We start from the raw sequence: 11,157 nt of genomic DNA, 5'->3' as shown, positions 1-11,157 counted from the left end.
GGCCTGCTCATGGGCAGGGTTGGGGCCTGGGAAGCTACCTGTAGGACCTGGGGGAGAGGCTGGGACTGGTGCTGGCCCACTGGTGTTGGGGCTGCGTCCACAGGGTGCTGACTGTGGGGCCCAGGTGGGTGCCCTGGTGCTGGTACTGGCCCACTGGTGTGTGGGGCTGTGTCCTGAGGTGGGCCCTGGAGCTGGTATTGGCCTGCCCCTAGCACTAACAGACTAGAGGGAGGACTCCAAAATGGCACATGCCAGCATCAGTGTCCTCATGGTAGAATGAGCTCCCCAAATTGTCTCTTATCAATGTCTATGTCCCAGGGGGAGTCCCAGTTGCCTCTCACCTCTCCAGGGGGACTCCAAGATCAGCAAGTGGGTCTGACCTAAGCTCCTTGCAAATTACTGCCTCTGTGTTAGAACTTAAAGCATGTGAGTTTGTGCATTTGCTCTTTAAGAGAGGAGTCTCTTTTTCCTACAGACCTTTAGCTCTCTCATATGCAAGCCTTGCCAGCCTTTAAAGCCAGACATTCTGGGGCCTCATCTTCCCGGTACAGGACCCGTGGGCTGGAGAACCCAATTTGGGGCTTGGACCCCTTGCTCCCTGGGGAGAACGTCTGCAATTGTGATTATCCTCCCATTGTGGGTCACCTGCTCAGGGGTGTGGGTCTTGACTATACCTCCTCTCTACCTCTCCTATTCATCTTGTTGTGGTTCCTTCTTTATATCTTTAGTTGTGGAAAATCTTTTCTTCTAGTCTTCAGGTCATTCTCATAGATAGTTGCTCTGTAAATACTTTAAATTTTGGTGTGCCCATGGGAGGAGGTGAGGTCTTTTTACTTTGACATTTTGGCCACACTGCTCTATGTTAATTTCTTAAAGTGTACCTTAGGTAACATTCTTCCCCTTAGTTCTTCACATCCCTCCTTTTATGGAGCTTCTCAGTTTAGAATTTGCTCTAGGACAATGTGCTAAGAATGCCTTACCAATTAACAGACTCTACATGTAGACATAGTTCTTATATTAAATACTGAGGATGAACAGAGAATCAAGGTAGACCCTCAGGTAACTAGACTTTTGTAATAGGTAGATAAGGAAAAAACTGCAGCTTCTTTTAGACATAAAATATACCAATATTTGTCACTTCCTCAGAACTCTCCTTACATGGCAAACTTGGAGTACTTAGCCTGCCTGTTTCCACCTACCTAGGCAAACTAAGGGGAGTTTATCAAGTAGTTCACCCTATGCATTTCTAGAGAACCTATAGTTAGCATCCCCTCAGTCCCATAGAAGACAGGAGAAACATCAGAACCACAAAGTAATCTCAAATTGTATCCTTAGATTAACTAATCTAGATCTTGGCATATAGAATAGAAAATGAAAAATCATCAAACATCTGAGATAAATCAATAGTATAGAAAGGAGGACAATATGAAAAAACAGGACCAACTTAAGTAAAAATAGGTAATTTTGGAAATAGATTATAACCTCACACAAACTTATTTTTTAGTAATTGCAGAGATTGGGGATAATTTAAAATTCATAAACAAGACCAAGAGACTATGAAAAATGAGTAATGAGAAAAGAAATAACAACAGAAAAATCAAGGGAAAGTCTAAAAATTTGGATGGCTATTTGTGAAGAAGAAGTTGTTGATCTGAAAGTTAAATTTGAAGTTTAGTGTTACACCAGAAAGAATGAAGGCAGGAAATAATTAAAGAAATGTAGATGAAAATTTTCCTGAGCTATAGAAAGACTCAAGTCTTTAATTTGTAAAAACTCACCATATACTAAGATGGGAAAAATAAAAATATACATCTACACAAGTTCTGGTTAAATTTCTGGACTGTAAAGAAAAGGATAAAACCTCTAAAAGGCTCCAGGGAAGATGACAACAACAAAGTTACTTTTTTTTGAAAACATGATTAATTATTTTTGTGATATCCATGAACCACTTAAACTCCTCATATTCCCAGAAGGGACTGATCTCACAGAAAAAAGCACGGCTTGAAATAATGAATTTGCTAAAAAGAATGGACTTCAGAAATATGAAAATGTCTTAACATCCAAGAATTACAGGCTTTACTTTTATAGTGGACCGTCTAAGAGAAGGTAAGAACCTGGACGCTGTCCATGACATCACGGTGACATAACCTCATAACATTCCTCAGACAGAGAGGCACGTCCTCCTCAAGGACTTTTCCAAGGAAATCCACTTCCATGTCCACCGATACCCAGTGGACACCCTCCCCAAGTCCAAGGAGGATCTCCAGCTCTGGTACCACAAGTGGTGGGAGGAGAAAGAAGAGAGGCTGTGCTTCTTCTACTGGGGGGAGAAGACTTTTTACTTTATGGGACAGACTGTAATTCCACCTTGCAAGTCTGAGCCCAGGATCCTTCTGGTCAAATTGCTCCCTATACCGTACTGGACCCTGTTCAGCCCTGCAGTGTGCCTGCTCATCTGTTTGTACAGTCTTGTTCGGTGGTATTTTATAATCATCATTATCATCTCTGTGCCATGGGAGAGAATATTTGGTGGACTAAAGATCACTAAACTTGCATGTTAACGTTTTTTAAACAAACAGCCACATTTAAATGCAAAGAAAAATGGTTAAGATTGTAAGGTTCACAGTCTAAAAACCTAGGGGATATTTTGTAAATGTTCTAAGCCTTTGTAAAATGAGATGCCTTTTTGCATGAATATGTCTAATATTTCTTACTACCATCATTATTTGTTAAAGAGATTTTGCACTTAGTTTCGTGGAAAAATATTGCTGCACACATGTTTTTTTTTTTTTTAAATCTCTGAATGTAATTTCAACACTATGTAGCAGGGAGCAATCCCTGTGAAATAACTGAGGCCAGAGTATTGGTAAACAATTGTCAGGCTGTTAGCAGACAAGGTACACACAAGATTGTCTTAAAGGCCCAATCCTACTTCCTAACAAACTCTCCAGACTAGAGGCAGATTTGGGGCTCCTGGGCACTGGCCCAGATCAAGTTCTGGCACTTGACCGTGGGGGTGAGGGCCCTTCCTCCTGGCTCCCTCTCGGCACTGTCCCCACACTCCTTTCTATGCCAATCAAACCCTTGCATTCTTCCTTAAGACCAGAAAACAGAAACCCTTTGTCCTTAAGCTAAACAAACATTTTGATAGGAAGTCCTTAATTATTAATAAAATCTTGGCATTTAGCCTTGCCATGACCTAGATGTCAGAAGACCACCGGTGCCCTCTACTCACTGGAAAATAAGGCCTAGTTGAGTCTCACAGAGCAACCACAGGCTCTCCACTCAGAAACCTTAGTCTGAATTTTTAAAGCTAGGAATTCATACACTTTATTTCTTCCATGTCTGCATAACCTTATATATTTAGTGCTGGTTTCTTCACAGCTTGTTGTCAGGTGTTGCTTTTCTGCATTAAAAACGGTGCTCATCAAGTCATTTACCATTTGAAAGGAAAGTGTAGAAGAAGGTTCTGGTACTGCCATCAGAAACTCTCTTTTGAAGTTGCGTCTTGGTTGAAATATTTTTTTAAAACCTGTGACATCCCACAGTCGATTTTCTCCTCATAGGTGACTCCTCCCTCAGCTCCTGGCTTCTACTGCAAAAAGACGCTCTATTGGTGGACATCCCCCATCCATTTAGGCCTTGTATGTGGGGTTCCTTTTAGGAGGACTCAGTTCTAGCCCAGTGCTGCAGGGACCACGACTGACTGTTGAAAAACAAACACCTCTGGCCGCCCGTGGTAGATGAGTGTCTCGTTCCTACTGCAGACTTCGTGTTTCTCTTTTTACACGAGTAGCTCCATCCAGACTTTGACTTTTAGAAGTTGTTTACATATGAGACATACATAGTTGTTGTGGCCACCCAACTTCAAGGGACACATGTCAAGTGCTCCAAGGGGTTCTTTTCCTTTTTTTAAGAAATTTTTATGGCAGCCGTGGCAAGAAGTCTCCATGCTCTCCACTGGCTGCTTGAGTCCCACAGCTCAGATGCCAGGTGCCAGAGTGATGCGATGCACTGCACAGACAGGCTTCTTTGGCTTCAAACATTCCTGCAGGAATGCAGGGCAAAGGACCCGTCCTCAGGGCAACTGCACCGGCTCCTAGGATACCTCTAAACATACGGGCTGCGTGAAGCAGCCCAGGAGGTCTGCCCCGCCAGGGGCCCTGCTGGCTGCCCTCCGCCCTCAGGGGCTGGTGGTGGCATTGCCATCTTGCTGCCTTGGAGCTGCAGTGCTAAGGCAGCCAACCAAAGTTACTTTTTTGATAGGTACTGCTGATTGTCTGCCAGCAGCCATTCCTCAATTTCCTTTTTTATCTGGAAGAACTTTGCTTTTATCAGGTTCTACACATCTTTAGGGAAGGTTGACTTCTTCCTCAAGGGGAGAACTGTCATGGTCTTATTTCCTTTGCAAGGATTGGTTTGGGCTTGGAAATTAATTCTGGTTAATGGGACATAAAGAGAAGTCTGTCTCTAGAGGAAAGGTTTGCCTTCTCAGATAAAGAAAAAAAGAAAAAAAATACATTCCTTCTTCTACTGCAAAACGTTGTGAAGGGTGCACGTGATTCCTGGAATTGTGGCAGCCATGTCTTAGCCATAAGGACATTTGGTCAGCATACTTTAGATAGCATTACAACTATAGGAAAGTATTTGGGTCGATAGCAACATTGTGAATTAATCTACATTGGTACTGGCATGCCACTAGTCTAGTTTTCATTGTGAGAAAAGACATTTTTTGTTCTCTTTGTTGTTTGTTTTTATACTATTTGAGTTAGGTATTCTGTACCTTGCAGCAGAATCAGACTGTACTTGCAAAAGATCAAGAATATGGGTGGCATCACAATTCCAATTTATAACCCTAGCTACTAGAAGACATTGAAAAATAACTTCAGTAATAAATGGTGTCTTAACATAGAATTCTTTGTCTAGTCAAACTGCCATCAAGTGTGAGGGTAAATATTCATTTTTGCAGAGGCAAAACTTCAAAATGTTCATCCCTTTGGAATAAAAAGGTGATTTGGAGACATGGTCATACAGCATGAAAAAGAAATGGAAGTAAGAAAAAGGCATGCGTTACCAAAAAACAAAAAACAGTAAAAACTAAGTTTCACTGAGAAAAAGTGAAGGAAGTTAGAAATAAAATGAAAAAATTCTTATAGTAAACACTATCATCACAAAGATTTACTTTTAAGTGGCAAAGTTTTCATAATATAGGATTGTATTTCTTTCTCAGTGTAAAAATATAGAAATAAATACAAGCACTTTACTATCAAAATCAAAGTGATAAAACTATAATTGAACTATGGTATTAATGACAGAAAAAGATTGTATTAAAATAAAATAGAAGATTACACAAAGGTATACAGAAACAAAATGCAGAACTGTATTAAGTAGAATGGGTTGGAACAAAAATATAGTTAGTACATCCTTACAAAAAGAAAGCTGTTGTCAATATTAAAAAAGGCTTAAGATATAATGTATTACATGAGAAAAATGGATATTTTATATTGAAAAAAATTAGTGAATCAGGAATTTTCATTTTTATTAATCTTTATGTTCTCATTTTCAAAATATCAAGGAATATAAAGTAAAATCTTGTCAGAGCAATATACTAATCCATGACCTCAATGGGAGACTTTAATATACTTCTCTTAGAAATTTATAGATGAGGGAAACAATAAGTAGGGTAGTAGAAATAATTTGAATAACACAATCAGTACATTCGGTGTCAGAAGTATTAATATGTAACTTTATACCAGTAAACAGAAGGTACCCATTTTTTTCAAATATCCATGAAACATTTATAAAAATTTGAGCATGTCATTTAAGCTACAAAGATAATCTCTATTAATTATTCCATGTAGGAGAAATTACACAAAACAGATTTTCTAACTACAAGCAATATAAATAGAAATTAAGCATAACAGTATATTGAAAATAAATGCATTCATTTCATAGTCAAAAAAAATTCTGACTTTTCTTATAAATTATTAAAAAATGCATTTATCTAAATGGATTAAAGGGAATACTGAAATATATTGTTAAAAATTTTGGAAAATAACAAGGTGGGTCACATATAAAGACCTAGCTAACACAATTTGCTGAAAAAAATGAAAGTCTTATGAACTGTCTTCAATTAAAAAAAAACCCAAAAAACAAAACAAAAAAAACTAGCCATATAAACCCAAGGAAAGAAGAAAAGCTAACAAAGATAAAAGAGAGACTGATCAACTAGAGAAATAAAATCATGAATAAACATTAGGTATAAGAAATCAGGTGCAAATACAGAGATTTAAAACTTAGAAGATTATGTGTAATTTCCTTCCAGTAAGTTTGGAAATTGAGTCATGAAATTAAAGATGTTTTCTAAGGTATAGTATTCTAAACCTAAGGAGAGGTAGAATACCCAAGCAAAACAGAAAACCAAAAAGTAGTGAAAAATTTCACCATTAAAAAGGCATCAAACCCAAAGATTTTAGTGATTTTACCGAATATTTAAATACATTGTTTAAGATATTCCTGAGCATTAAATAGAGGAAAGCTTCTATATTAGAATGCTGCAGTAACAAACATTCCAGTAATGTCAGTAGTTTAATATAGAAAAGTTTACTTCTCAATCAAATTAAATCTGTTGAGGGCACAGGCGACACTTTCAGGCAGCCCTTTCTGATGTGGTGAATTAGCCAGCAGGGCTGCTCATACATTGTGCCTCAAGATTTTAACCCCACCACCTTTATGTTAACTGCAAGACAGGAAGGGAAAACATGGAGAACTGAAGGGAAGATAATGCCTTTCGAAGCTTCTCAACTCATTTCAAGATTAGTTCATGTCTAAGCCCAGACTATACATATACAAAATAAAACGCAATAAGCTGAAAGAAAGAAAAATTTAGATCAATTTCCTTTATTAATAGAGATGCAACTACTTTAAGTAAAACTTTGATCAAAGTCAACTTTGTAACATAGAGTTTATCACAGGAATGGAGTAGTTTTTAGTCATTAGTAATCTAACAAACTACTTACTGTACTAAAAGTAAGTTTCTGGTAAGAATGCTTAGTAAGCTATAAAAAAATGAAACTTACTTTAGCTTATAAGGATTTAAGAGAGATCTTAAAAGTATAGAAAACTATGCTAGCAAAACCAAAATTATTGAAAATATTTGAAGTATTATAACTAAAATTGGAAATGACAAAAGGAGTACACCTTCAGCACCACTGTAGGTATTTTATAGATAGTTCTGTTCAATGCAGTACATCTTGAAAGCACAATGAATTTTAGATATTAAAGAATAAGAAAAATTTTACTTTTTGGAAACAACATGAAGAACTATCTGGAACCAACTAGAGTCAACTAACTATATATTGGAGTAAATAACAGATAAGCATGGTGACACAAATTCAAATGGATAAAAGTGTGTTTATACTAGAAATTAAAAATATACTGAGAAAGGGCTTCCCTGGTGGTGCAGTGGTTAAGAACCCGCCTGCCAATGCAGGGGACATGGGTTAGAGCCCTGGTCTGGGAAGATCCCACATGCTGTGGAGCAACTGAGCCCGTGTACCACAACTACTGAGCCCACGTGCCACAACTACCAAAGTCCACACACCCTGGAACCCATGCTCCACAACAAGAGAAGCCACCACCGTGAGAAGCCCTCACACCGCAATGAAGAGTAGCCCCCGCTCCCTGAAACTAGAGAAGGCCTGCACGCAGCAATGAAGACCCAAAGCAGCCAAAGATAAATAAATAAATAAATTTATTTTTTTAAAAAAAGCATACTGGGAAAAATGTCACACACACACACAATTACCTGAATTATAAAAAGGAAAAAAAGAAAGACAGATACTAAATGAGTCCTGAATAAATGTTGAGATTTTCTATGTTCCTGAATATGAGGACTTTGTTTTGTAAAATATCTATTCACACGATGTATCTATAACATAGATGCAATCTGAAACAATTCTAATGGTATTTTTAAAGATAGAAAGTGACAAATTGATTCTAAGCTTATATGGAAAAGTAAATGCATAAGAGGAGACAGTAACTTTTGGGGAAAAAATGAGGGCAGTCTTTTGATGCTGGATATTAAAGCCAAAATTATTAAAAGACAATGCTGATAGGGCCTGAATGAACAAGTAATTTAAGAAGTAGAGACGTACTCCTGGAACATAAATGAATTTAAATAAAAAAGATGTATTGCAAATCAGTGGGGAAAAATAGACTATTCAGTTAATTTATCTGATAATACATTTACTTAGCAGTGTAAGTAAAGCAGAATGTCTTTTCTTACCATATCCAAGAAAATTCTAGAGATATTAAACACTTAAAAATTATAAAAGTAATACAAAGGTACTGGAGAACATTTTTATAAATTTTTAAGAAAGGCCTTAAAAAAGACATAAAACTCTAAAAGCCATAGAGCCATTTGTAAATATGAGTTACAAATGTGATCATATAAAACTGGTGACCCCCATATTGTTTATAATATTAAAAAGTCCATGGACAGAGTTAAAAGGCATTTGAAAAATCTGGGCCAGATTTTTGTAAACATTTAGCAAAGGATTGATAAGTGTGCTGTATAAGGAGCACTTTTAAATCAGTAAGAAATACAGCGAGTAGAAAAATTGGAAAATAATATGCACAGCAGTTCAGATAACAAGGAATACAAATGGCTCAGAATAATTATGAAGAGTCTCAATCAAATGAGTCATGAAATTGTATAGTTTAACCCATCTAATGGACAATGTTAATATGTGGAACTAGCAGAAGTATGGGGAAATAGACACATTCTTTTTCTCTTGGGGTTAATTGGAACTGCTTTTTGATGGGCAGATTGATGGTATCAAAATTTCAAAAGCACATTTACATCAACTAAAAGATTTTGCTTCTGATATACAGTCATCCCTCAGTATTCACGGGGAATTGGTTCCAGGACATCTCGTGGATACCTAAATCAGTGGATGCTTAAGTCCTTTATATAAAATGGTATAGTATTTGCATATAACCTATACACATCTTCCACTATACCTTAAATTGTCTAGATTACTTATAGTACCCAGCACAATGTAAATGATGGTAAATAGTTGCTGGTGTGTGGCAAATTCAAGTTTCACTTTCTGGAACTTTCTGGAATCTGGGAGGGATATTTTCCTTCCACTGTTGTTTGAATTAATGAATGTAGAACCCGTGGTTATGAAGGATGTACTGTATATGCTTAGAATTATTTTTGCAATTATATTTGTGATCATGGAAAAGTTTAAACAATTCAAATGCATATGAACAGGGAAATGGTTAAATAATTATAACACAACTATACTAGAGAAGAGTGTGTAACAGCTAAAAAAAGTGAAAAGATCTCTAAGTAATTCATGTATTTTTAAGAAATAGAGGGAAGCAGCAGGATAACATAGAATGGTATTATTCAATTCACATTAAAAGTCTGCTTGTATGAATGTGAGTCTGTGTGACTGTGTCTATATCATCTTTATTTATTTTCTGTGTCTTTATCACATGTGGGAATGTATAGAAAATGTCTGGATGGAGTACAGGCATACTTCAGAGATATTGTGGGTTTAGTTCCAGACCAACACAATAAGCAAATACTGCAGTAAAGTGAGTCACATGAATTTTTTGGTTTCCCAGTGTATATAAAAGTTATGTTAACACTATACTGTAGTCTGTTAAGTGTACGATGCATTATGTCTAAAAACCGTACATGCTCTAATTAAAAAATATTTTATTGCTAAAAATATGCTAGCCATCATCTGAGTCTTCAGTGAGCCCTAGTAGTAACATCAAAAATCACTGACCACAGATCACCATAACAAATGTAATAATAATGAAAATGTTTGAAATGTTGTGAGAATTACCAAAATGTGCCACAGAGACATGCAGTGAGCAAATGCTGTTGGAAAAATGGTGCTGATAGACTTGCTGGACGCAGGGTTGCCACAAATCTTCAGTTTGTAAAAAATGAATTACCTGTGAAGTTCAATAAAGTAAAGCGCAATAAAGCATGGTGTACTTGTATACTAAATTCTTAACGTTGATTTGCCTCTGAAGAGGTAAATAGGAGTCATGGTTTTGTGAAAAGGAATTTGTATTTTTAGTAATCTTTATTATTTAAAAAAATATGTTATAGTACATTAAAAAATACTGTTGACTACTGCATCCCCGGTGTCCAAAGAGTGTGATACATAGAGTAGGTGTTCAATAATTAAATGTTGAATGAATCAAAGAAAAAAAAGATATTTTAAAGTGATCCATAGTCTACCATAAAGGTGTCCCTGGTCAATATACTTTTATATGTAAATGGTAATAAAAATAACATAACAGTGGAAAAACTGAAATGCAGAAAAAGTCTTTTCCTGTCTTCTGACCAATATTCTTTTATCTAAAGGTACTCACTAAGAGTTTATTTATACAAAAATGTAGATTTACTCAGTGCCTTATTGATGCATTTTTTCTTTTGTTTTATTGTTGTGAACAAGGCTTTGATGACTATTTTTAGACTGGAATTCTGACTACTGGAATATGCATAGGGTTAATTTTTAGTAGATGAATTAGTAGATCATATGACATAAACGTTTAAAATTTGATAGTTATTGCCAAACTGCTTGCTAGAAGGGCATTCCAATGGTATATGAGAATGCTGAGTTGTCAGTATCGTCTGTGGAATCATCAGGGTTTTCCAATTTAAAACATCCTGTGGTGTTTTAATTGGGATTATATAAAATAGTTGAGTAAATTATGGAGAACCCATAATCTCACAATACTGAGCATTTCTATCCAAGAGCATGAAATATCGTACTTTAATTTTTTTTCTTCATTTCCTCCAGTTGATTTTTATAGTAGTTTTCTTGTGGGACCAGCACCTTTCTTAAATATATTTCTATCTGTTTATTGCTATCACAAAGGATTCTTTTTCTTTTCATATATTTTCTGACAAATTCTTTGCATATTTGATGTTATTGATTTTTATATATTTTGTAATCAATTGCTTTACTGAATTCTTTTTATTTCCTATATAGTTGATTCTCTCAGTTGTCTACATATGTAATCCTATCACCATTAAACAATGATTATTTTCCCCAATATTTTTAATCTAATTTTCTTTGATAACTTAATTGGATAGGACTTTGAGAACAAGGTTATAATAAT

General features: G+C 36.1%; 1 pseudogene; it reads left to right on the top strand.

The window, feature by feature from the left end:
- Positions 1-1,882: 1,882 nt before the first annotated feature.
- Positions 1,883-2,548, top strand: LOC131756861 (lysocardiolipin acyltransferase 1 pseudogene; annotated as a pseudogene).
- Positions 2,549-11,157: the final 8,609 nt, after the last annotated feature.

Source organism: Kogia breviceps, chromosome 5 (genome assembly GCF_026419965.1).
Source record: "Kogia breviceps isolate mKogBre1 chromosome 5, mKogBre1 haplotype 1, whole genome shotgun sequence".
Taxonomy (NCBI): Eukaryota; Metazoa; Chordata; class Mammalia; order Artiodactyla; family Physeteridae; genus Kogia; species Kogia breviceps.
This window is presented reverse-complemented; position numbering and strand designations above follow the sequence as displayed.